At 47.2% G+C, this 26,722-nt stretch overlaps 1 long non-coding RNA gene across 1 annotated transcript in view; it reads left to right on the top strand.

Moving 5' to 3' along the window:
• Positions 1-26,007, top strand: part of LOC150068645 (uncharacterized) — a 44,161-nt gene extending 18,154 nt beyond the window's left edge. Inside the window, exons 2-3 of the long non-coding RNA XR_016534635.1 lie at positions 21,671-21,749; positions 25,782-26,007. This is a non-coding gene — a long non-coding RNA (uncharacterized LOC150068645). The remainder of the gene's footprint in view (positions 1-21,670; positions 21,750-25,781) is intronic.
• Positions 26,008-26,722: the final 715 nt, after the last annotated feature.

Raw genomic sequence — 26,722 nt, 5'->3', positions numbered from 1 at the left:
TGAGAAAGAAGTCTTGAATACACCTGCGTGCAGTCCTGGGCGGCGGGAGGGGGGGGGGTTCCCAGCCTGCTAGGAGGAGCTTCACTTTCTTTCTGCCCTGGCACAAGCATTTACTAGGAAGGAAGGACTCTGGTGCTTCTCCTAGACTCAGGTGGGAGCGGAGACTACTCCCCACCTTACTTGTAGGCCTCTGGGGTGTACCCTCCTCATCCAAGTGCTACGGGATGAGCCCTGTACCCCCAAGTTCAGAATGGCACCATTCAGGGCCAGAAGTTTGGCCTAGTGGTAGAATGCTTGCCTAGCATGCACAAAGCCCTGAGTTTGATTCCTTGCTACCACTTACATAGGAAAAGCCAGAAGTGGTGCTGTGGCTCAAGTAGTTGAGCTCTAGCCTTGAGAAAAGCCCAAGGACAGTGCTCAGGCCCTGAGTTCAAGCCCCAGGACTGGGGGTAAAAAATGGCACTGTTCACAATGACCATGGCAAGGAACCAGCCTATGCATTCGGGCTGAATGGAGAAAGTAGGTGTGATTTATATGCGCGGAGCGGTGGACTATTATTCAACCGTTCAAAGGAAGGAAGTCAGGGGTGAAACTGGAGGAGAGAGTGCCCAGTGTGTGGGGCTAAGCCAGCCGCCTGGCATGGCGGTGAACCGGGCACAGAGGGAAGTGTCTGGAGCCAGATAATAGCTCTACTTAATGCTGGTGTACAGACTGTAGAACATCAGTGAAGGGTTAAATCCTCTCCCCCCCCTTAAAAACCCCAAAACTCTGAAGACGAGTATGCCAGTTAGATGGATATGTTAATTAAACAAATATGTCCAAAGGATGTTACTTAGAAGATCGTTATTTAGATGGACATGCTAATTAGATAAATGTGTGATTTACATGACCACATTAGACATGCTACTTAGATATCTACCAATCAGGTGATATGCAAATTAGATGGCATGCCAATCGGTCATGTGTTTTTTTACAAGGCTCTGGTCATTAGATAGGTATGTTAGACAAACCTGTTATTTAAATAGGCGTGTTAATTAGATGAATATGCCAATTAGGTGCACATGTAACTTACATGCCCTTGTTAGATATGTTACTTAGATGACTATGTTATTTAGATGGATATGCTAATTGGAGGGACTTTTACCATCCTCTTTCTTATCCCTCCCACATAGCCGGGGTGCCAGGCATGTACCATCCTGTCTAGCCTTCTTGTGGAGATGGTGTCTTGATAACCTTTTTGTTTTGTTTTGTCATGGGACTTGAACTCTGGGCTTGGGCATTGTCCCTGAGCTCTTCAGCTCAAGGCTACCCCTTGAGCCACAGCACCACTTCCAGTTTTCTAGTGGTTAACTGGAGATAAAAGTCTCCTGAGGCCCGGAGTTTGGCCTAGTGGCAGAGTGCTTGGCTAGCATGCATGAAGACCCGGGTTCCACTCCTTGACACCACATACATAGAAAAGCCAGGAATAATGCTGTGGCTCAAGTGGTAGAGTGCTAGCTTTGAGGAAAAAGACCAAGGATAGTGCTCAAGTCCTGAGTTCAAGCCCCAAGACTGGCAAAAAAATGTCTCATGGACTTTAGTGCCCGGGCTGGCTTTGAACCTCCATCCTCAGATCTCAGCCTCCTGAGTATTTAGTATTCCAAGCGTGAGACACCACACCTAGCTTCTTCTTCTTCTTCTTTTTTTTTTTTTTTGCCAGTCCTGGGCTTGAACTCAGGGCCTGAGCACTGTTCTTGGACTTTCTCAAGGCGAGGGCTCTACCACTTGAGCCACAGCACCACTTCTGGCTTTTTTCTATGTCTGTGGTACCAAGGAACCAAACCTGGGTCATTGTGTATTCTAGGTAAGCACTCTACCACTAGGCCAAACTCCCGGCCAACATGCCCAGCTTCTTGTTAACCTTTTGTCTAGACTGGCCTTGAACTTCGGTCCTCCTGGTGCTCTGACACCGAGCCTTGCCTTCAGCTCTGTTTTGTTTTTGTTTTTTTTTTTCTATACTGCTCATTTTGGAGGTAGGGTCTTGCTTTCCCCCTGGCTCACATCTAGACCTCCATTTTCCTATTTTATGGTTCCTGTCATCGCTGGAATAGCAGGTGGGTACCACTGTGCCCAGAGTTTTTGGTTATAATGGGTTGAACTTTTCTGCCATGGCTGGCTTGGAACTTTTAGACTTTTTTTTTTAATGTATTTTTTTAAATTTTTTTTTTTATTTTTTTTGCCAGTCCTGGAGCTTGAACTCAGGGCCTGGACACTGTCCTTAAGCTTCTTTTGCTCAAGGCTAGCACTCTACCACTTGAGCCACAGCACTATTTCCAGCTTTTTCTTATGTATGTGGTACTGAGGAATCAAACCCAGGTTTTCGTGCATGCTAGACAAGCACTCTACCACTTTTGACCTCAGTCTTCCAAGTAATTAAGATGAAATGCAGAAGTGACCATGCCTGGCCTGGGTAGAATTCTTCAACTGGATGAGAAGTCACAGCTTCTTCAACAGTGCTGGACATTCCTCCGTTCTGAGAAAGACCGACAGAGGGTGGGGGTTTGTGTCATGTTAAGGAGTGGGCTTGCCCCCACATGGGGAATTTGAACTCTCTCTTTGAGTAGTTTCAGTTGCAGCTGAAGGCTGGTAAAGGTGCTGGAAGTTCAGACCAGCTGTGTATCAGCTGCTGTGCTGTGGAGAAGAGCTCATGCATTGTTAACAAGAGTTTTTCCTTCAGCTTCACTGAATTTGTAGACTTTCTTTGGGTGCTGGGGTCTTCTGCACCCAGGCAAGTGTTTTCTTTTCAGAGCTTGTGCATTGTCCCTGAACTTTTTCACTCAAGGCTGGCACTCTGTCACTTGAGCTACAGCTCCATTTCTGATTTTGGGTGGTTAGTTGGAGATAAGACTCTCCTGCCCAGGTAAGCTTCAAACTGCAGTCCTCAGATCTCAGCTTCCTGAGTAGCTGGGATTACAACCATGAGCCACCCTGCCTGATTGTGAGTGTGTTTGTGTATGTACACATGTGTGCATGCATTTTTTTTTTTTTTAGGCAGAAAAGGGTTTACTGGGGGGAGAGCAAACTTCAGGCCTCCATCTTGTGATGGAGGCACACGGAGACAGAAGGGAAGGAAAAGAGAAAGTGGCAACAAAAGAATACGTGCACATATTTTGAGACAGAATCTTGTTATGGAGCTCAGGCTGTCCTGGAACTCGTGATGCTTATACTTCAGACCCTGTGTGCTGGGATTATAGGTGTGTATCACCTGTCTGAAGACTCATAAGTTAACCACAGCTGCAAAGTCCTTTTGCCTGGAAAGGTAACAAATAAGCTTTGAGGATTAGAACACAAGACATATTGGGAAAGGACAATCTGTATTCTGGCTCAAGCAGTAGGAGTGCAGCTTAGCTTTGGGGGTGTGGCTTAGCTCCGGGGGCTTGTCATATTGGCAGGGGTGGCTTAGCTATGGGAGCATGGCACAGAAGTAGCTTTTGGCTTTGGCCTGGGGTGTGACTCAGAAGCCAAATTTATGTTGGTGGTGGGGGCGTGACTTATCTTGTGGGTGTGGCTTAACTGTAGAGGCGTGGCTCAAGCGTTAGAGTGTTTACCTAGCAACTAAGAGGTCTGGAATTTAATCCCCAATCTAGTCAAAACACAGAAAGGTTGCCAGCGGGCACCAGTGGCTCATGTCCGTAATCCTAGCTATTCAGGAGGCTGAGCTCTGAGGATCCCAGTTCAAAGCCAGATTGGGCACAAAAGTCCATGAGACTCTGATCTCCCATTGACCACCAGACAGTTGAAAGCACAGCTGTGGCCCCAAGTGGAAGCCTTGAGCAAAAGAGCTCAGGGACAGCGCCCAGACCCTGAGTTCAAGTCCTATAACCAACAAATAAAATAAAATAAAAATAAAAAGTTCAGAATGACCACGAGTAAGTAAATATTTGTGCACACACCCAATGCTTGAACATGTCAGCTTTGGGTAACTGAAGTCTTGGAGTCTGGATTTCACTGCACGTCTTACTATTTAACATCCTTTATTCATGAGAGAAGAAAAGCAACCAAATGTTGCTCCTCTCTGGGGCAGCAACACAGGAACGGGGAGGGACACACAGGGCCAGCCTGTAGTCCCCCGGGAGCCGAGCGAGATGGTAAGTGTCGAAGACCCAGCCCTCCTCCAATCACCGGGGAAGAAAAAACCACGCTGAGTCAGAAGCAGTGTTAACCATGAAAGCGCATCAGATCTCTCTGCTGATCTCTGCTGAGCTCTCGTTCTCTCTGATGCTCTCCTCCTTTATTGCGTCAGACAATTAGTTACATACTGTTAGGGTAGGAGAAGGTGGGCACTGGGAAGCTAGCCAATAGGAAGAGGGCCCCTGTGCTACCACTAAGGGTCTGGGTGGGGCTTTCAGGTAGTGGGCAGGACAGGTGCAGGAAAGCGCGCGAGACTTGAGCTGCTGCGAGACCCGCGAAACTGCGGGGGGTTCAATCGAGTCACGTACACAGCCTTAAGAGAGGTATGCAAAAGACCAAATGCCTGGACAAAGCCCTTTAATTGCAGCTGAGCCAGAATCAGGCCTCAGAGATGGAGGCTAGGCCCCAACAATTCCCCCTTTTTTGTTTATTAGAACAGGGGGGACAAGCGCGCAAAGCCCCTGTCTTAGGTCGTCCCCTTCAGGGGATCTTACCCGTCATTGAGCGCTCTGCGGCCTTCTGTCCCACAGTACAGATCACCCCCGGGCCTGTCTTAGGTTGTCCCCGCTCCAGAGATCTTACCCGTCATTGGCTCTCGGGGAGACATCTAAGGGGAGTCGAGGGATCCCTCCTCGTCATTGGGCTCTCCTTGGTAATAGCAGTCGTTGGCATTGGTAGCAAGCCTCTGGTAATGCACCTGTACGTTCATCAACAGAATGGATTCGTTCATCAACTGAATGGATTCTATCCTGCTTTGAATGAATTGTAACCTTATTGATAACACAGGGCCCAAAAGTTAAGAGTAAGAACAAGAGGGGTATAGGACCAAGGAATGGAAGGACATAGGGTAGCCATCTGCGCAGTCCGGTCCAGAGGATGTTGATGATGGGTATCTTGACTCCAAGAAGAAACAGGATCAGCACTGTAAGGTCCATCATTTATTCTGAAAAAGAAGAGAGAGAGAGATATCCTCAGGAGGCAGAGAGCCTTCTGGGTCTTCATCAATATTATTGGGGTCCCTCCATATTTGGGGACAATATTTAAGATCCCTTGTAGGGACCCAAATTGGCTTTGTTTCATCAGTGGGGAAAACACAACCAAATCCTCTTCCAGCTGTAATGAGGGGGTCAGGGCCCCTCCACTCCCCATTAAGGGGGTCCTTCCACCGGACATAGACAGTTCGATAGGGAATAGAAGTTGTCCAATGTTTCTGGAAGGGTGAGAGATGTTCCCCTTTGGCAAAATTTAAAATATTGAGAGTAAACAAAGCCATCTTTTGCTGATCATGGGGGGGGAGTGTATTCCCCCTTTTTTGTTTTATTAATTGAGATTTAAGGACATGGTTATATCTTTCTACTATTGCTTGTCCTCTGGGATTATGAGGGATGCCAGTAGTATGGGTAATTTGCCATTGTTTAAAGAAGTCATCAAGAGACTTGCTTACAAAACACGGACCGTTATCGGTTTTTATTTGGTCTGGCAATCCGAGAGTAGCAAAACATTGAAGAAAATGACTGATAGCATGTTTAGCTCTCTCCCCAGAATGGGCTGTAGCCCAACAGGCATGGGAAAAGGTGTCTATTGTTAAAAAAATGTATTTAAGTTTTCCAAAAAAGGGAAAATGTGTAACATCCGTTTGCCACAGATTATTAGGCCTAAGGCCTTGAGGGTTGACACCACCCATTTGGAGCGGTGGAACCTGTAAGAAAGGGTGACACGACTTGCAGGTCCTAATAATCTTTTTTAGGTCTTTAATAGCGACTTGGGGAAATCGGTGGTGTAGTCCCCTCCAGTTGGCATGCGTGAGCCGATGGAAAGAGATAGCCTCCTGTAAAGTGTAACATTCAGGATTAGAGGCTAACTGGTCAGCGAGGGCATTGCCTTTGGTCAAAATACTTGGAAGGCTTTGATGTCCCCTCAGATGTTGAATAAACATAGGAGCAATCCTTTGTTTGAGCAAATTTCTAGCTTGAATCATCAAAGGAGTGATGGGGTTACTATCAAGTTTAATATGAGCTTCTATGAGGTTAGGTAACAAATTGACCACATACAGGCTATCTGAGAATAGGTTAAGAGGACCAGTAACCTCATATAGAGCTAAGACCACCGCATAAAGTTCCTTAAACTGCGCTGAGCCCTGTATTTCATGAAACAGGGTCACTGCAGGAGAATTGCCTTTACCTGGGGAGAAAATAACAACAGAAGCCCCCTTCTTGCCTCCATCCGTGAATACGGTGGGGAAGGAGGGATCAGCTTCACCTAGAAAAAGTTTTGGAGGTCGCCACTCCAGCTGACTAAAGGAGCGCATCCATTTATGGGGACCATAATGACAATCCACTTTACCTGGAAAGCCTTCCATGGCTATTGCAAGTCTAGCATTATTTCTTTGTAGCCAAGAGAAATCATTAATCCTAAAAGGGACAATAAGAAAATGGGGTTCACTCCCAAAAAGACGAGTGGATAAGTCTCGTCCTTTGACAATGCAATCTGCCATCTGGTCAGTCATGGAGTAAACTCTAGGTGTTCCTCCGACTGACAGGTGAATCCAGTGAAGAGGTTCCCCTTCCTGGCCTAAAAGGGCAGTAAAGAGGGTCTGTCCTGATAGGACATAGAGTGTTAGGGGCATAGCAGGATCATACCTCTTTAAGGCTGCTTTATTGATAGCTAATTGAATTTTATTTAGAACCTCTTTATGATCAGCTGACAACGTTACTATGGAGGTCAGATCAAGAGCCTTTAAGAGATCAAAAAGAGGTGTGAGAGTTGCAGTGGTTATGGAGATCCATGGTCTCATCCAATTAATTTCACCAAGAAGTTTTTGAAGTTGGGGCAGGGTATAAGTATCTTGGATAGCTAATTGGGGTTTTAAAGGAGACACAACATCCAGTGTTAGGACAGATCCCAGGATTTTAAAGGGGGGTATCTTTTGGATTTTTTCTGGGGCAATCTGGAAGCCATTAACTTTTAACAGTTGGAGACATTTATTAAAAAGACAATCTAAATGCTGAGTGTCCGGGCTTCCTATAATGATATCATCCATATATACATAGAAAAGTGAGCCTGTCTCCTCGTTAAGAGGGGATAAGACTCTAGACATATAGTCCTGACATATAGGAGGACTATTGGCCATACCTTGAGGTAGAACTGTCCATTCAAAACGTAAATCAGGGCCCTTATAATTTAATGAAGGAAGGGAGAAGGCAAACTTCTCAGTATCTTCCGGGTGGAGAGGAATAGAGAAAAAACAGTCTTTGATGTCTATGACTATGAGATATTGGTCATTAGGAATGGCAGGTATCCAGGGCATCCCCCTTTGGGGGATCCCAAAAAGTTCCATCCTCTCATTTATTTTTCTCAAATCTTGGAGTAGTCTTCACTTGCCATTAGGCTTTTTAATCACAAATACTGGGGAGTTCCAAGGGCTTAAAGACTTCCTTTTTATGCTTTTCTCAACTCTATCAACAAAAGTAGACAGGTCCTCTACTGGTCTTTGGTTAATTTCTGCTATCGGAGACTCAGAGGGACCCTCCTCCAGTTTTCTCCAGGCCACTAGGCCCAAAGCTGTAATCTGATCCTGATAGGGAGGGGGGATGGCGGCCTGCTGGATCCCCGTTGAGTACTGATCAGAGGTCCCTGCAAGCATCCCCAAAGTAATGGGGATTACAGGTTGCACGTGTTGGTTCCTCTCCGCCTGTTGGTGGCATTCTTCTTTATACAGGGCACACCACTTAATGAAAAGCGGGCCTGGAAGACCTGCTTTGGCTAGAGCCATCCAATCGGCTGCAGTACATGGTTGATTAGCAAGGCCTTGGAGGATGGCTTCCATCAAAGGAGCATTAGGGCCAACTTCTAAGACAGCTTTTTTGAGTTCCTTAAGGTCGCCAGGCTCCCAGGGATACCCGGTTGCAGGGCGGTTACCACCCGGGTCAATATTAACCAGGAATAGCTGGCAGGACTCCGGGCCAGGTTCAAATGGTGCCTCACTAGTGACACTGTCTGTTGGGGTCACGCTTTCCGGCCTTTCTGACACACTTCCACTCAAAGGCTGCAATATCTTGTGGGCCTCAGAAGCACCATGCCTGTCTGGTGAATGGAGCCCTGGCAGGCCCAGACCCTCCTGTGAGACTACTGAGGGTGGATGGAGCCCTGGCGCTGTGGGGGTTGGAAAACTACCTGAGCAGCCCAGGCCCTCCTGTGAGACCACAGACAGAGGCCTCATGGCCTGGGTTTGATGGGGGAGGGGTAAAGGGTGGCTCCTTCTCATCTCCCTGAGGGGAACTTGGCCTTTCAGTAGACAATGAGAGATTAGCATCTCCGCAGGGAGTAAGGGAGGCATCTGGCCTCTCTTTGTTAACTGTGTCCCCAGGGGACTCAGCTCTCAGGTTGAAAAGTTGAGGAGAAAAACTAGAAACACCTCGTGGAGGAATCTCCCCTTGATTAATCTGGGCTTTTCTGATTAGATGCTCAATTTTGTCCCAAGTATTCCAGTCTACCAAGTTGCTAGTTGGCAGCCACAGGGCGATTTTAACTAAAGTATCCCAAACTTTACATGTCTGTGTAACTAAAATCTCTAACCCTCGACTTTTAAGGAAGAGCTTAAGAGAGTCGAGGGAAGGGTCATTCTTTCCCATATTTGATGGGAGTACACTTACCCGCAGTCCGATTAGCTCGTCGGCGGTGAGTTTCTCGAGCACGTGGAGCCCTCACACGGGCGGCAGTTTCCTCACACGGGGCACCAGCTGTTGCTCCTCTCTGGGGCAGCAACACAGGAACGGGGAGGGACACACAGGGCCAGCCTGTAGTCCCCCGGGAGCCGAGCGAGATGGTAAGTGTCGAAGACCCAGCCCTCCCCCAATCACCGGGGAAGAAAAAACCACGCTGAGTCAGAAGCAGTGTTAACCATGAAAGCGCATCAGATCTCTCTGCTGATCTCTGCTGATCTCTCGTTCTCTCTGATGCTCTCCTCCTTTATTGCGTCAGACAATTAGTTACATACTGTTAGGGTAGGAGAAGGTGGGCACTGGGAAGCTAGCCAATAGGAAGAGGGCCTCTGTGCTACCACTAAGGGTCTGGGTGGGGCTTTCAGGTACTGGGCAGGACAGGTGTAGGAAAGCGCGCGAGACTTGAGCTGCTGCGAGACCCGCGAAACTGCGGGGGGTTCAATCGAGTCACGTACACAGCCTTAAGAGAGGTATGCAAAAGACCAAATGCCTGGACAAAGCCCTTTAATTGCAGCTGAGCCAGAATCAGGCCTCAGAGATGGAGGCTAGGCCCCAACAACCAAACACAAAATAAACACCAAGGAAGTAGGCTACTTCTTTCCCATGAACCTGCAAGAAGGGGATTTGAGGACTCAAATACCATCATGGGTTTTTCCTCCAGATTTTAATGAAATTCAAGGGGTTCCGCACTGAAATGGGGAGCCGGCTACATATACAGGAAGGATGAGCCCCTGTGTCCACGGAGAGGCTGGGTGGAGTGGTTTTTCTGACACATCTGGGTTTGAACCTTCACTGTAACCAGCACTGTGGAGTTCTAGGCCAACTGCTCAGCGCCTCAAGCCGCACAGAACAGTGCCAGCTTCTCGCCGGGCACCCTGGTGACTGTGTCATCTCGTTCAACTGAAACTTGAGCCATTGGCAGGATAGACTTTCATTTTTGTCATTTGCACATACGTACATACAGAGAGAGGGCGAGGGAGAAACTCATTCTAGAACTTGACTGTGTTCAATGTTCTATTTTCAACCTGGCTCTTATCCTCCCCCACCCCGCCCTTGCCCCCAAGCATCAGAACAGAAGCCAGGGCTTCCAGCCTGCACAATTGTTGCCTGCTATCCCAAGTCTACTTTGCTGAAGGAACCCTGGGAAATTAGTTTATTCAGGGATTTTTTTTTTTGGAGGTGGGGATTCAGCGGCAGAGCTTAAACTCAGGGCCTCAAAGTCTTGCTTGTCTAGCTATCTATCTATTCTGGATACTGGTCCTGCTTAATTAGAAATAAGCATTTTACAGATTTTTCTGCCCAGTCTGGCTTTGAACTTGAACCTGCAGATCTCATCTTTTTTTTTTTTTTTTTGCTAGTCATGGCACTTGAACTCAGGGCCTGGGCACTGTCCTTGGACACTTTTTGCTCAAGGCTAGCACTGTGCCACTTGAGCCATAGTGCCACTTCCGGCTTTTTTTTTTTCTTCTGTGTTTGTGGTTCCCGAGAATTAAACCCAGGGCTTTGTGCTTGTGAGGGGAGCACACTAACACTAGGCCATGCTCCTGACCCTGGCTTCTTTTATTCCCCTCCCTCCCTCCTTCCCTTCCTCCCTTCCTTTCTTCTTGTCTTAGAAGTATAAGGGTATAACCCAGGGCCTGGCATGTGCTCTTCCACCAAACTGCCCATTTTCTACACCCTCTTATCAACCTTTTGATCTACAGAATTTTGTTTCAGAAGGCCTGCTATGGGACAGGATGATTGTGGCCAAGACAGAAAATCTAAAAATAAGGCACAGCCTTTCTGTCCACCCCCTCAGATGAACCATGTCTGTTGGTGCTGGACTTTTTTTTTTTTTTTTTTGTGGGTCATGGGGCTTGAACTTGGCCTGGGTGCTGTCCCTGAGCTCTTCAGCTCCAGGCTTCCACCCTACCCTTGAGCCAATTCTCACTTCTCATTTTCTAGAGGTTAACTGGAGATAAGAGTCTCAGGTCTTTTTGTGCTCTGGCTGGCTTTGAACCTTGATCCTCAGATCTCAGCCTCTTGAGTAGCTAGGATTGTAGGTGTGAGCCACCGCGAGTGCCTGGCTGGTGTTGGACTTTTTAACCCTAATGGGAGGGTGGGTATTTGGGGGTGTTTGCCCAGATTGGAAGGCTGGCTGCTGCAGAAGAGTTCCATGAGCTTTTTCCATGCAATGCCTCCTCCTCTTCCCTCCCCTTCCCTCCCCTTCCCTCCCCTCCCCTCCCCTTCCTCTCCCCTCCCCTCCTCTTCCTCTCCCCTCCCCTCCTCTTCCCTTCCCCCCTTCCCTCCCCTCCCCTCCTCTCCCCTTCTGGGACACTAGGTGTTTATGGGGAAGATGATCTAATGGAAGAATAACTACCCTAGTATGAGTGTGATAAAGGGGAGGGGATTTGCTTAATGGTGGCCACAGATGTGTGAGAATCACGAAGCCAATCATATCAACCAACTGCTGGTCGGACACAGAAAGGAAAATCCACTGGCCATGAAGATGAAGTTGATAAACTCCAGCAGCACGGGAGAAGTTAGTAGGCCCCTCAGCTAGGAAATCCAACAGAGAAAAAAAGATGGCACCAGAGCCCGAGGCCAGAAATAATACAATACAGAGCCTTCTATCTGCCAGTTGTAGTAGCCCATGCCTGTAATCCCAGCACCCAGCAGGTAATGCAGGAGAATGGAGAGCTGGAAGCCAGTCTGGAAGCTGCGGAGATGAAAGGAATGTTTGCCAGGTGGGAAGGTAAGAAATGAGGCGGGGGGCAGGGGAGCTTCGTTGGGGAGAATCTGGCTAGTTATGGATTTTGTGTTCATCAGGATAGGAGAACAGCAGGAACAGTAATGCAGGTTCAGCTTCCGTACGTATAAAAGCCAAGGTCAAGGGCAGGGCAGACTTCTCCTTATCGCCCTGGTCTCCCCGGGTTCTAGATCACACCCTGGTCTCTACCTCTTCCTTCCTCCTCTCCTTCTTTCCCTTCTCCTTCTCTTCTTCCCTGCTCCTCCCCTTCTTCCTCTTCTCTTTGGGACAGGCCTTTGCCATGCAGTCCAGGTTAGCCCAGAACTCACCATCCTCCTGCCTCTGCTTCACTCGTGCAGGGATTCAGGTGGTGCCACCGTGCCAGCTCTTGTAAGGACACGTGTCACTCTGGATTCCAGGTCATTCGAAGGACATCATTTTACCTTAACCCATCTATTTAAAGACAATCACTTATTTTTTTTTTTGTTTTGGTCAATCATGAGGCTTGAACTCAGGGACAGTGCACTGTTCCTGAGCTTTCTTGCTTAAGGCTAGCATTCTGCCACTTGAGCCATAGCTCTGCTTATGCCTTGTTTTGGCCCCTGGCTTAGTATTTTTATTGTAAAGATTCTAAATTGGGCCAGGAGTTTGGCCTAGTGGTAGAGTGCTTGTGCCGGGGCCAACCGGCAGCAAACCAGGGTTCGCAGATTGGGGTTCCTGAAATAGGGGACAAGGACTAGGAAGAAAAAGAAGAGAGACAGACACACCGGGTCCGGGATGTCCGCAGTCCAGGCAAAGACTGCCGAGACTGCCGCGTTTATTTTCCACTCCCCCTTCTTCCCTCCTCCAGACCCAGGGACCCTCCAGGTGTTACATTCATATGGTAATTCTCAGGTCATTTACATAGAATAGGGCCAGAAAGCAATAAGACAATAAAGCCGCCCGTCTGATGCAAGTCAAGGTACAGTTTGATTCCACTCTGGCTCCCAACATGTCCCCCGTTTTTTATTTTAAAAGAAACACAAGTGCAATTTTTACTCTTTTCTATACCCCTAATTTATCCTGTCACATTTTCCAAAAATGACTTTGGTCCCTTGGTCCAACGGGGATTTGATGGGCGGAGATTCAACTTCCGTGACTTCTTCAAGCTGACTCAGGGGCGCCGTCTCCGCGCTTGACCAGGGACCTTAAGAAGCCCAGCCTGTTTTATCAAGGGGTTGCAAGGATTAGACACCAGGAACAACAATCTACTCCAAACTAGAGATCATACTTGACATTCAACAACTGCACAAACCATCCTTGGCCACAACAGCGCAGCCTACCTAGCACCCATTTGCAAAGGCTTTTTCTTGATTGTCTGGGGAACTAAATTTCTGCAACCTTAACAATGCTTCAGTTGTCAGATCTAAACAGATTAATAGAGACACAAGCCTCAGATCCACAAACTTTTCCTGAATTTGTGGCTTGTGTCAAAAATAAAAAATAAAAATTTTACTCAATTAGGACTTTAAACTACCCGCTATCACAGAAGATTGACAAGTTCCTGCCCAGTTATGAAAGGCACGGGCATTAGTAAGGCATGCTTACAAACTATTCTATGACCTCCTGGCTCTGATTAATTTGATTGGCCAAGCACAAGTGACTAAGATCTGACACCATCTCTGCCATCCAAGCAGAGGCTTTCGTGTCCCAGTAGTGTCTCTCCACACAGGGATAAACATGCCATTGGCATTTCACTTTGTTGGTTGCTGTACTTGAACTCGGGGCCTGGGTACTGTCTCTCAGCTCTCCAGCTCAAGGCTAGCACCCTGCCACTGTGAGTCCCGAGCTTGGTGCCTGAGTGCTTCCCCCCAGCTTTTCAGCTCAGAGCTAGCACTCTGCCACTTCGAGCTCCAAAGCAACTCTGTCCCAGCATCCTGCTGGCAGATTAGACACCACAATCTCACAGGGACTTTGCTTTGCCCGGGGTTGGCTCAAAACTGAGTTTTCAGATCAGTGAGTCCTACAAAAGGCCACGTTACTCCAATTAAAGCAACAAGGTGGTCAACACAGAAATAGTCTCTAAGCATGAGCTTACCTAGAACCTGGTAAAAGCCAAAGTTACATCTGAATAAGGATTGCTGTTCTTCTCCATGGGCTAGCTGGAAGTTGCTATAAGGTAACTTACAAGAGCAAGCTGAAATAGCAATTAAGCAATTACTTTGGTAGTCCTAATTTTCCTTGTTTCTTTTTTAGAAATAAAACTTTAGGACAACTTTACTTTTAAATTTTGTTCAGAAACCCATTTCCAATGTTCTTAAAAACTCTTGCTGATACTGGCTTAAACAATTAACATCTTAGCCTTTATTTGCAATTGAAAAACCTTTAAGGGCACAAAGAAATCCTTCTGCCTTCTGGCCCCCTAGGGCTCAAGGCACTCCTCTTGCCTTTTAGAAAAGGCCCCCCCCTTTTTTTTTTGCAGTTTAGATTACTGTCTAAAACTCCAACAACAGTTTAAACTCAAATAACAGTTTTTCCCTAATGCAAGAACTATAGACATCAGTGCACCAAAAGTCTAAGTCTGGACTTAGTTTCCTTCCTTTTTTTTAAAATACACCCAATTGCATAGATAAACCTTTAAACATTCCTTTAAAATACTAATCACATTATCCACATTTTTACCATCAGATTTCTAGTGTCAGTTTGCAAGAAAAGACAGGCAAAGTTTCTGACATTAATGAACAATTTTACATTTAAATCTCTAATACATGTTTCCAAACTTTAACTTAAAGTAATAAATCCCAAATTCCCTAACACCTCTGTGCTAAACAGGATACAATGTTTACAATGTAAACAGCTGTATGCCTTGCAATAAAATGCAGATTTCAGGATCTAGAAAAATATTTACCAGTTTTTCTTTAAGACAACATAATAATCCTTTGAGACATTGTAAAACATTCAAACCTAATATTTTTCTTGAAGTTTTAAGCTTAGATTTACCCAATTGCCTTTGTGTTTAAGTATTAATTTATCCATTGTTTTATACAGCATGCTGGTAATTTAACCTTGAACATGTTCACTCACACCCATTCGCACACACATTCATACTCAAAGATCTTAAAAGCGCACAAAATTAATATCGGCCATTCATTTTCCGGAAGTTTGTGTCAAGAGAGCTTTGCCAATTTTACTCTTGCAGGTGAGAACCAGGTTCAAAACAAAACTTTTTGCAAGGCAACTTAGCTGGAATTTCTTTTTCCAGGGCTTGTTACAACTGCAGACATGGGGGAGCGGCCATGCTAGGCCCAGAAATGTTCAAATAAATAACAAGGATGTGTGCTTGAGTACGCACAGAAAAACCATAAGGATCCATACTTAGAAATGGTACCAATTTTAAAGACAAAACTGGACAAGGAAAAATATGTAATACGAACAAGACAGAGAAACAGAGACTTTTAAATAATCAGACATTGACATATAACAAGAAAATTGGACTCAATCAGATACACTTAACACAAAAAACATGAGCTCAAATGAATGTTTTCACCAAACAGTTATTTTTAGATTTAGACATGTCTTGCTGGTGGGACTCTCAGGTATGCCTTGTTATCGACAAGAAACTCAGAAGGGGAAGGGGGGTCAAGGCGTCCCTTGACCACCCAGGCCTCTATTTTAGGCCCACAGTGCACCTTTAAAAAAAAAAAAAAGAAATAAAATAAAAAAATAAAACAAAACACAGACATACAGGGGGTCGGCAGACTTCTACTTACCTCTGGAGGCCTTTGCTTTTCACCTGGGCATCTTTTACAAAAAGAGGTTATTAAGAAGAGGGATGGTAAAGACAAAATAAAAAGAACAATCCTTTATCTCAATAGTATACAATTTGTAAAAGAACAATTGTCACATATTAAATTGTGTAGTCAATGAATATGTTAAAAGGTCCCTACATAATAGTAAAAGGAGGAGAAACACAGCTCATATGAATGTGTGGAACAAGTGGATCAGTAGCAGTCCCAATTGACATGCACAAATAACTCAGGTCCTTCCCACGTCGCAGGATGCACCACTGGAGGGTTGGGGGTGTAGGCCCAGTGAGTCGCTGCTTGGATGGCCACTGTCACTCTCCACGATCCGAACGCAGCGTTCAGGCAGCCAGCGGGTGTCATTTTCTCCTTGTGAAAAAACACATACATGCCCTCGACCCCAGGTTAGAACAGGATCGGGTCCATGCCAAGCACCAGTTAGGGGATCCTTCCATTTTACTAAGGCAAAAGGACGCTGCGCTCTTTTTTCCCAGAATCGCTGAGCAGCAGATAAATTATTTGAATCCAAATTCAAAAAATTTAAAACAAATAAAGCATGATTAAGTATATTCACAGGGGTAGCGGGATATGACTCTCCTTTCTGTATTTTAGCAATTTGATGTTTTAATAATCCATTAGCTCTCTCCACGATGCCTTGACCTTGAGGATTGTAAGGAATGCCTGTAATATGAGTGATATTATAGGAATGGCAGAAGGATTGAAATGCTCGGCCTGCATAGCCAGGGCCATTATCTGTTTTTATTTGCAAGGGAATCCCCATCACAGCAAAGCATCGAATGCAGTGAGAAATACAATGTTTAGTAGCTTCCCCAGCAAGGGGGGTGGCCAGGATAAAATTAGAATAAGTATCTACAGTAACATGAACATATTTTAATCGGCCAAATGATGGAACATGTGTGACATCCATCTGCCAAACGTGATTAGAAAGCAGTCCTCGTGATTTATGCCTAAATGAGGAGCTGGTGAGAAGGGCACACAGTTGGAGCAAGTTTTAACTATTTGACGTCCCTGTTTAACTTCTACTAGATTTTTTGTACGATTGGAATTGCGTAACCTTTTCCAAGCCTCTCTGGCCGCAGCATTTATTTGTAAATAGGCTTCCTTTGCATAACCCAATTGATCTTCGGTGTTTTTATAGGTTCCCTCTCCTAACAACTGATCAACAGTGTAAGGCAGGTTCTTAGACCTATTTGTTTCAATTTTAGCCCGACACTGTGCAGTGAACTCTGTCTCCCATAATAAGTACTCTCCTGCACTAAGGCATGCTCTGGCAAGCCGCTTCCAGTCATTTGGGCATGCAATACCAGCACACGCGGCCTCCAATATTAGTTGAGTAAAAGGGGCAGTTGGCCCATATTGGGAGCAGGCACTTTTTAAATCCTGTAATAGTTTAACAGGAACAGGTTGATGGTATACTTGTTCATCATGATCAACTAAACTAGGGAAGCATCGAGGCCCTGAAATATCTTCCCTCTCTCTAGCAGCCTGAGTCAGGTTTAATTGCGATGCACTGTGCCTGGTTGTAGTGCCTGTTAAAAGGGACTTGTTGCTAGGGCCTTTAGGCTTGCCTAAAGGTTGAAAAAGGGATTGGGGCTGTAAGGCTGCAGCCGGAGGCGGTGGGTGTGAGGGGTAAGGATTAGAATCAGACACCATAGTGGCCTGAGGGTCATATTTCTTTCCTACTTCTGGGGGGGCTCTCTGCTCTATCCCCATTTTCGATAGAAGATGTAGCATTTCTTCTAACTTCTTCTCTATCGTAGCCACCCGGCCCTCCATTGACTCATCATAACTTTCCTCCTTGATATTCAAACCTGAATTCTGATACTCAATATCTACTGGTTGTTGTTCCCTTTTCAAGATCTCACTTAGACTCTCTTGGGCTGCGGCATATGGCTCAGCCTCAGGTTCTTCAGAAGGGTCCTTTAACTCATAAAGTTCCCTTAATTCAAGATTAAGTTCAGCATTTTCATGTAGAGGATCTATGTATTCACTTACTAAATTCCATACAGTAGTAGCCTCTACTGGGGTCTTTTCGGGGCCATATACATTATAATAATCTTGAATTTTTTTTCCTATCCGCTGCCAGGCTTTTTGGAATTCCTCCTCTATAGACCTCGGGCATGCCTCCTCGACAAACTGTAGGAAGCTCTGAAGCACCCCCTCTTCCACCCACGTTCCGTGGGCTTCAAATAGGCCTGTTAAGATCGGTAGAAATAACCTATGGCTATTAACTTGACCCATAATTTTTACTCCTGACTATACACTCTCTTAAAATCCTCTCTTAATAGTCCTAAGATGTGTTACTCACCACAGGGAGGGGTCCTTCACCTTCGTCCCAGATTTTCAGGGTCCCTGTTCAGGCGCCAGATGCCGGGGCCAACCGGCAGCAAACCAGGGTTCGCAGATTGGGGTTCCTGAAATAGGGGACAAGGACTAGGAAGAAAAAGAAGAGAGACAGACACACCGGGTCCGGGATGTCCGCAGTCCAGGCAAAGACTGCCGAGACTGCCGAGTTTATTTTCCACTCCCCCTTCTTCCCTCCTCCTCTCCCAGGGAACCTCCAGGTGTTACATTCATATGGTAATTCTCAGGTCATTTACATAGAATAGGGCCAGAAAACAATAAGACAATAAAGCCATCGTCTGATGCAAGTCAAGGTACAGTTTGATTCCACTCTGGCTCCCAACATGCTTGCCTAGCATGCACAAAGACCAGGGATCGATTCCTCAGTACACACACATAGAAAAAGCCGGAATTGGTGCTGTGGCTCAAGTGGTAGAGCTCTCGCCTTTAAAAGCCCAAGGACAGTGCTCAGGCCCTGAGCTCAAGCCTAGAACTGGCAAAAAAAAAATCTAAATTGGTTATGAGGTCTCTTTTCAGAGTGGCTTTGCTCTCAGGCACTGTGGTTCAGGCCTGACATCACGGCTGCTTAGGAGGCTTAGAAGGGGAGGACTGAAGTTGGAGGCTACCCGAGCCCCTCCTCCAAAAATGAAAAGAAAAGGAAGTGGGAGATTCCATCTCAACCAATAGCTGAGTGTGATGGCACATTCCTGTCACTCCAGCTACAAAAAAACCTTAAAATAGATTACAGGCAAGAGGAGAGTGAAAAGCAGGAAAGATTTTATCTCAAATATATCCAGCACACACACAGAAAAGAGGGGCTGGGGCAGGGAGCATGGCCTAGTGGCAAAGCATTTGCCTAGCAAGTCTGAGGCCCTGAGTTCCAGTACCGTAATACACTTTAGTAAAAATCTGGAAGTGGTGCTGTGGCTCAAGTGGTAGAGCTCTAGCCCTGAGAAAGCCCAAGGACAGTGCCCAGGACCTGAGTTCAAGCCCTAGAACTGGCTTAAAAAGAACGGATTGTACTGAAGAACAGGAAGAGACCAGCCATGCAGAAGCAGCTGCTAGGAGAACCTTGGGGACCAGAGAAAGAACACTTTCGGATTTTCCTCTCTTTGATGTCACAACAGGTTTTGGACTACAGACTGTCTGGAATTCCCCTGTACTGCCTTACACAACAAGAAAACCATTGAACCTGGCAGTGGATGCCAGCGTGGTGCCAGCCTCCCAGTTTCATGAGGCTGGAGATGGCACTGCATGCCAGGGGCTGCTGGATAACATTCCATTTCTTTTCTTTCCTTCCTTCCTTCCTTCCTTCCTTCCTTCCTTCCTTCCTTCCTTCCTTCCTTCCTTCCTCTCTGCCCCTTCTCCCTTCCCCCTCTCCTTTCTCTCTCTTGATCTTTCTTTCTTCCCAAACAGTAAAGGCAAAAATTGCCCAGTGAGATCATATCAAACTAAAATACTAAAAAGCTTCTGCACATCAGGAGAGACAGAAAGCAACCGATAGGGAGGAGAAAATATTTGCAAGTCAAATGTCCAACAAATGGCTAGAATCCAAAGCATGGAACATTTACAACTTAACAACAACAACAATGATGATGAGAAACGAGAGCAAACAATGACAGCAAACACAGCTAGTGTGGTCAAAATGTGAGCAAGGGATTCTACAGGTGTCCTGAGGCCTGCCTGCCACCCCGGCCATCAGGAGCCTCAGGCACAAGGATAGAGAGGTCAAGGCTAGTGGACACAGTGACACCTTGTCTCAAAAAGGAAGGAAGGAAGGAAGGAAGGAAGGAAGGAAGGAAGGAAGGAAGGAAGGAAGGAAGGAAGGAGAAAGAGTGTTACTCCTGAGGCTGAGATCTGAGGATTGAGGTTCAAAGCCAGCCTGTGCAGGAAAATCCATGCAACTTTTATCTCCTCCAGAAAACCAGACGTGGTGCTATGGCTCAAGGAGTACAGAACTAGCCTTGAGCTAAAGAGCTCAGGGACAGCGCCCAGGCCCACAGTTCAAGCTCCACGCTGACCAAAACAAAAAAAGTTCAACGTCACTAATCCTTACGAAAATGAAATCACAATCAGAATGAGCTGTCACTTCCTATCTGTTAGGATGGATATTATTTTTTTGTTTATACATGTTTGTTTACTTATTTATTTGCCAGTCCTGGGGCTTGAACTCTGGGCCTGAGCACTGTCCTTGGGCTTTCTCAAAGCTAGAGCTTTACCACGTGAGCCACAACACCACTTCTGGCTTTTTTTCCCCCTATGTATGTGTTACCAAGGAATCGAACTTGGTCCTTGTGCATGCTAGTCAAACACTCTACCCCTAGGCCAAACTCCCAGCCAAGTGTTTTTTATTCAAAAGTAAAATTATTGCCTTTTTCTCAGAGGCAGCCACTGGTTTTGTCTCTCTATTAGGCTCCACAGGACTTTAAGGGCCTGTAAAGTGCTACTGAGTGTCTTTCTTTCTTTTTTTGGTAGATCATGGGGCTTGAACTCTGGACCTGGGTGTTATCCCTGAGCTCTTCAGTTCAAGGCTACTGCCCTACCCCTGGAGCCACAGCCCACTTCCCATTTTCTGGTGATTCATTGGAGATAAGAGTCTCCTGTTCTTTAGTGCCTAGGCTGGCTTTGAACCATGATCTTTAGATCTCAGCCTCCTGGAGATGTGCACATTACTGGACCCACTCTTTCAAAGATTTGCAGGTCAAATATACTAAAGGAGAAGGATAGATATCATTAAAAAGTCAGAGAACATGCGTATAATCTCAGCATTTGGGAGGGTGAGGCAGCATCCATCCATAGCTCAAGGCTAGCCTGGGCTACATGGTAAGATCCTGTCTCAAAGCAGCAAGAAGGGCTGGGCACTGCGGCTCACACGTGTAATCCTAGCTACTCAGGAGACTGAGATCTGAGGACTGCTGGTCAAAGCCAGCCGAGGCAGGAAAGTCCATGAGAGTCTTCCTTCCAATTCACCACCTCAAAAAAAGCCAGAAGTGCAGCTGTAGCTCATGTGGTAGAAATACCAGCCTTGAGCAAAAGGAGCTCAGGAACAGTGCCCAGGTCCTGAGTTCAAGGCCCAGGATCTAAAAATTCTTTTGTGGAGTAATTGTCCGAGTTTTCTGTTTGGTGGTCTGTTTTATTCAATTGTTGTTGTTGTTGTTGTTGTTGTTGTTGTTGTTGTGTGTGTGTGTGTGTGTGTGTGTGTGTGTGTGTGTGTGTGTGACTCCTGGGGCTTGCACTCAGGGCCTGGGTACTGTCCCTGAGCTTCTTGTGTTCAAGACTAGCACTCTACCACTTGAGCCACAGCACCACTTCTGGCTCAGACATCCATGGTTTATTGGAGATAAAAGTCTCATGGACTTTTCTTGCCTGGACTGGCTTCAAACTGTAATCCTAAAATCTCAGCTTCCTGAGTAGCTAGGAACACAGGCATGATATGATACACCAGCACCCAGCGCAGACTTTTGTGAGCCAGGAACGGTGATGCTGAGAGCTTCCTCTCTGTGCCAGAAGCAGACCCCACTTCCAGCACAGCCTGAGGAGTAAAGTGGGGGGAAAGCTGAGGGTGTGGGAGAGCAGAAGACGGAGAAGAGGAGAAGGGAGAGACAGAGACAAAGAGAGACAGAGACGAATAGACACATTCTAGTACTCAGAAGGGTCACAGATTCAAAAGGTCAGACAAGGAAGAGGAGCAACCATTCCCCACTGGAGGAAACTGAACCCCAAGTCCTGGTCTGGGAGGAGAGAGGGTCAGAGGCCAGACTGTGGGGAGGACTTCCCATAGGCAGGAAGATTCCCCCCCCCCCCAACCAAACACACAGCTCCCTCAGGTCTTTCTCCCAAGCCTCACATCAGGGCTTTTGGTAAGTAGCAGACACCTCCTTCATGGCTTATTTGCCCTCCTCGAGGTTCTCTTCCCCCGGGCATCCCGTGAGTCATTGAGGAAGGAACCAACGGCTGAGATCCTCAGGTGTCTGCAGATGACAGGTGCCCTTTCCTGTGTCCTTGCATTCCACCCCACCCCAGCCTTCCCATTAGGTTTTCCACCCTTTCTTTCTTGGCACTCACTCATTTATGCATGCATGCATGCATGCGTTCATTCATCAAGCCTCAATTGTGGGTTGGATTTCCCGCTCTCTCTGTGTGGCAGTGGGTGGTCCCCCAGACTGAGGTATTTCCCTATCCTCTGAGGTCACCTCCACTTCCGCTGTGGCCACAGCCCTCTCCCTATATAATATAGGGCCTCGTGCTCTTTCCTACTCCATCTCGGGCTGCTGGAGGTCTGCCCTCTCCCTCATGCAATAAACCCCTTCTCTTCCTAGTTGATGAATGGGTTACATGCGTTCAGGCTGAAAGAATGATATCCTGCCTCTTTGGCCACATGGTTGAACCCGGAGGAGTTTACTCTAAGGGCAATAAGCTGAACACAAAAGTTAAAGGCTGGGCTGGGAGCGTGGCCTAGTGGTAGAATGCCTGCATAACATGCATGAAGACCTGTGTTCGATTCCTCGGTACCACATTACATAGAAAAAGTCAGAAGTGATGCAGTGACTCAATTAGTAGAGTTGTAGCCTTGAGAAAGTCCAAGGACAATGCTCAGGCCCTGAGGTCAAGCCCCAGGACTGGCAAAAAAAAAGATGAGAGTCTCACAGACTTTCCTGCCTGGGCTGGCTTTGAATGGTCGTCCTCAGATCGCAGCCTCCTGCACAGTTAATATTACAGGCCTGAACCATGGGAGGCCTGCTTAGAAGACCTACATTTCTACCTCTGGATCCAGCTCAGGACTTCAGTCATGCCCCACAGCCACAGTCTGTGGCCACGCCCTAGCCCTGGAGCCACGCCCCCACGCATATGGCCACACCCCTCCAGCATTGGGGCACGCCCTGGCTCCTGAGGCCTCCCCCACCCTCCCCACATATCTGACCCTGCTCTAGTTAGAGCCACGCCTCAGCTCTCCCAAGCCACGCCCCCAACCAGAGCCCCGCCCCGCCCTCAAGCCACGCCCCTAAGCCAGGGCCAACCCTCCAGCTCTGGTTTTTCCACAGGATAATTTTTCAGGATAGGGTCTTGATCCTTATCTGAGCCGTGATCTGCCCACTTGAGGCTTCAAGACAGGCGAAAGTAATGAGTCGAAGTGGAGTCCTGGGAACTTTTCTGCCCCAGATGGCTTGGGACTGATTTTGTATTGCTTTTGTGAATGCTGGGAGTCTTTGGCTGTGTTGTGCAGGAGGGCCACGAGAGGGCGCGAGTGGATCCACTCTCACCCAGGCTGCGTCCAAGCTGCGAGCTGCCTATTTTGGGGCACATTATTGCTGGGATCACAGGGACCCCTATCCCCAGGTCCAGCAGCCCTCAGGGTGACCCAGGATGGCCTGAACACATGATCCTCTTAATTTCAGCCTTCCAGGTGATTTAGGATGACAGGGGCATGGGAAGCGGGGCGGGGGGGGGGTTGGGATTGAGAGGGGGTTTTGTGAGTTTTCCTTCCAGGGCTGGCTTTGAACTGTGCTCTTCCAGATATCAGCCTTATGAATAGCTGGGATTTCAGGTGAGCTAGTAATGCTCGCTTTCAATCATTCTTTGCTTTAGATTTTTTTTTCCTCTTTTTTCCAGTCCTGGGGCTTGAACTCAGGGACTGAGCACTGTCCTTGAGCTTTCTCAAGGACAGAGCTCTACCACTTGAGCCACAGCACCACTTCTGGCTTTTTCTGTGTATGTGGTACCAAGGAATGGAACTCCGGTCTTCTGCCACCTGGCCACGCTCCTGGCCCTTGCTTTAGTTATTTTTACTGTAGGGTTTCATGGTTTTCTCCAACCCCACCCGCTCAGGACCGACATCAGACAGAGGTCCTCCTCCCTTGGCCTCGTGAGTAGAGTATGCCACCAAGCCCAGCTTATTTGTCTATATAGAGTTTTGTTACATTTTGCCTGGCCTGGCCTCCAATCTCAATCCTCCTGCCTCCAGAGTACTTTGCTGTTGTTGTGGGTCATGAGGCCTGAACTCAGGCTGGGTGTTGTCCCTGAGCTCTTCAGCTCTGAGGCCACTGCCCTACCCTTGAGCCAAGCCCCACTTCTCATTTTCTAGAATTTAAGTGGAGATGAGAGTCTCAGATCTTTTTGTGCCCTGGCTGGCTTTGAACCTTGATCCTCAGATCTCAGCCTCCTGAGTAGCTAGGATGACAGGTATGAGCCACTGCACCCTGCCAGAGTACTTTTGATTACGGGTGTGCCCCACAATGCCTGGCTAATATGGCCTTCCAAGAACTTTAGTCACATTGATTTAGGGTTTGCCCTAGTGACTCATTTAAAGTTAACATCCTATTTAAAAACTATCTTCAAGAGGTTAGAGGGGTCAAAATGACCCCAGCAAAACGCTTGTAGAGCACAAAGCCAGTGAGCAGAAGTGGCTACAGGTACCAGGCTTGGACCTAGAAAAAGAAAAGAAAAGGGCCAAGAGTTTAGCCTAGTGGTAGAGTGCTTGCCTAGTATGCACGAAGACACAGGCTCGAGTCCTTGGTACCACATACATAGAAAAGCTGAAAGTGGGGCCCAGAGTTTGGCCTACTGGTTAAAGTGCTTGCCTAGCATGCACGAAGACCAGGGTTCGATTCTTCGGTACCACATACATAGAAAAAAGCCGGAAATGGTGCTGAGGCTCAAGTGGTAGAGCTCTAGCCTTGAGAAAAGTCCAAGGACAGTGCTCAGGCCCTGAGCTCAAGCCCAGGGCTGGCAAAAAAAAAAAAAAAAAAAAAAAAGAAAAGCTGAAAGTGGTACTGTGGCTCAAGTGGTAGAGCGCTAGCCTTGGAAAAACCCAAGGACAGTGCTCAGTTCTTGAGTTCAGCTCCCAGGACTGGAAAAAAAATGGAAAAAAGAAAAATTATTTTCAAACCCACTGTGTTCCTAAGGTTTGGGGAGGGGATTGAGATTTGAGTATAGGGATTTTTAGAGAGAAGGACGCAATTCAGCCCATCACAGAAGAGAAAGCTCCCATGTCTTGGTTTCTGAGCACATCTCTAAAGATATGAAAATCCCACTGAACCCCTGTGGGCGCCCGCTCCCCTCTCCAAGCTGGAGAGGAACTCATAGCTCTGAGTGGCTGGGACAGAGGTCAGAGAGGTAGCAGGTTCTTCAAAAGGAAGTGACTCAGTCATGTCACTGGGCACTCAAAGCCACAGACAGCCTCAAAGAGTTTCCTGTGCCTCCCCTCGGCCCAACATTGGTGTTGTGAACAAAGCCGGGGCAGCAGAGAGTTCCGCTGCTAGTAGAGACAGCAGGGACAAAGCATCAGTGACTTGTCTAGACAGTATATGTGCGTGTGCGTGTGCATGTGTGCGTGTGCGTGCGTGTGTGTGCACGCACTCGGGCTTGAAGTGAGCCTGGACACTGTCCCTGAGCTTTGAACTCAAGATTAGTGCCTTACCCCTTTAGCCACAGCTCTACTTCTGGCTTTTTGGTGACTAGTTGAAGATAAGAGTCCCATGGATTTTCCTGCTTGAGCTGGCTTTGAACTGTGATCCTCAGCCTGCTGAGTAGCTAAGGTTAAAGGCGTGCGCCCTCATACCTACTTGTTTTTGTTGAGATGAAGTTCTTGCTTATATTTTTTGGGGGGTGGAGAAGCTAGGGCTTGGCCTTGAACAGTGAGCTTTCTCACTGTGTCTGTGGGGCACGTCACATCAAAGGTAAAAGGTCTACCTGGTAGTCCAGGGCTCATTTCCTGGTTTTGGAAATCCAATCTGCCTATCGCCTTGTTGGGAAGTTTGGCTGTGGTTTGTGATGTAAAATAAGGCTTCCTCGAACTCACAGATTGGCCCTGCCGCCCTCTCTGACCGCACCTACCTCCCCTTGCCCTGCCCACCTGTATGCTGATAGACTCCTGCATCTTACTTTAGCCCCTTGTACTTTCCCAATAAACGAGTCTTTCTGTGACAGTCTCCCTGGTGCGTCTGTGTCTTCCCTCTGGAGAGGGAGGGCTGGGTGAAGGCGGCCAGGTGGCCCTAACCTTTCTTGGTCTTGTCTTAGTCGGGGCGTGTTCTCCTTGCCCTTCCTGTGGGTCAGGAGGCAAGAAGCGCTAAAAACCCCGACATTCTGGCACCCAAACATGGAGCACAAAAGGAACGCTTATCAGAGGCGGAATTGTTGGCGAGCCGAGCCAAGCGGATTACGGAGATTGCTTTTTTCTAGAAACAGTGGTTTTCCTATAACAACCTTTTTTGGAAAAGACACCCAGGTTTAAAGCAAAGGCCTCCGGAGGTAAGTAAAAGTCGGCCAACCACCCTGTATGTCTGTCTAAAAAGTGCACGGTGGGCCAAAAAAGTTGGACGCAGCAAGCTCTGTAAGGCCTAGGTGGTCAAGGGACACCGTGACCCCCTTCTGGATTTCTTGTCAGTAACAGGGCATGCCTGAGAGTCTCACCTGCAAGACCTGTCTAAATAAGTTGTTTGGTGAGAATGTTCATCTGAGTTCATTTTGTGTTCAATGTATCCGATTGAGACCCATTTTCTGTTGTAAGTCAATGGCTGGCTCTGTTTGAGGGTAGGTTAGGATGGCCTCCGCCAGCCAGCTACCAGGGAATGGAAATTTCCATAGGGGAGGCGCCCCTGAGTTCCCCTGAGTTCAGGGCCCCACCGTCTTTCGGTCACTCTGGTAGTTTAAGGCCAGGCATGCCATCAGAAGTTTAGGAGTTTCTTAAAAGTCTCTGCTTCTCTATCTTGTTCTTGTTTTTCCTTGGGTTTCTATTTAATTATTTCTGGAAAACAAAAGTTTCGGCCCCACCTGGGGTAGGTCTAGGGCCTGGTATGGCCCCTCCCACTCAGCTGCCATTGAGGTGAGCCAAGGCCAGACAAAGCAGGTGCAGGCTTAGTCTAGTTTCCTTTTTCCTAACAACCTGCTGAAGTGACAGTCTAGAGACCTTGGTGGTAGGACGTAGACTTCAGTGTTAGTTCTCCTAGGTTTAAGACTCC

This window comes from Megascapheus bottae, chromosome 1, assembly GCF_031878675.1.
Source record: "Megascapheus bottae isolate mThoBot1 chromosome 1, mThoBot2.hap1, whole genome shotgun sequence".
NCBI lineage: Eukaryota > Metazoa > Chordata > Mammalia > Rodentia > Geomyidae > Megascapheus > Megascapheus bottae.
This window is presented reverse-complemented; position numbering and strand designations above follow the sequence as displayed.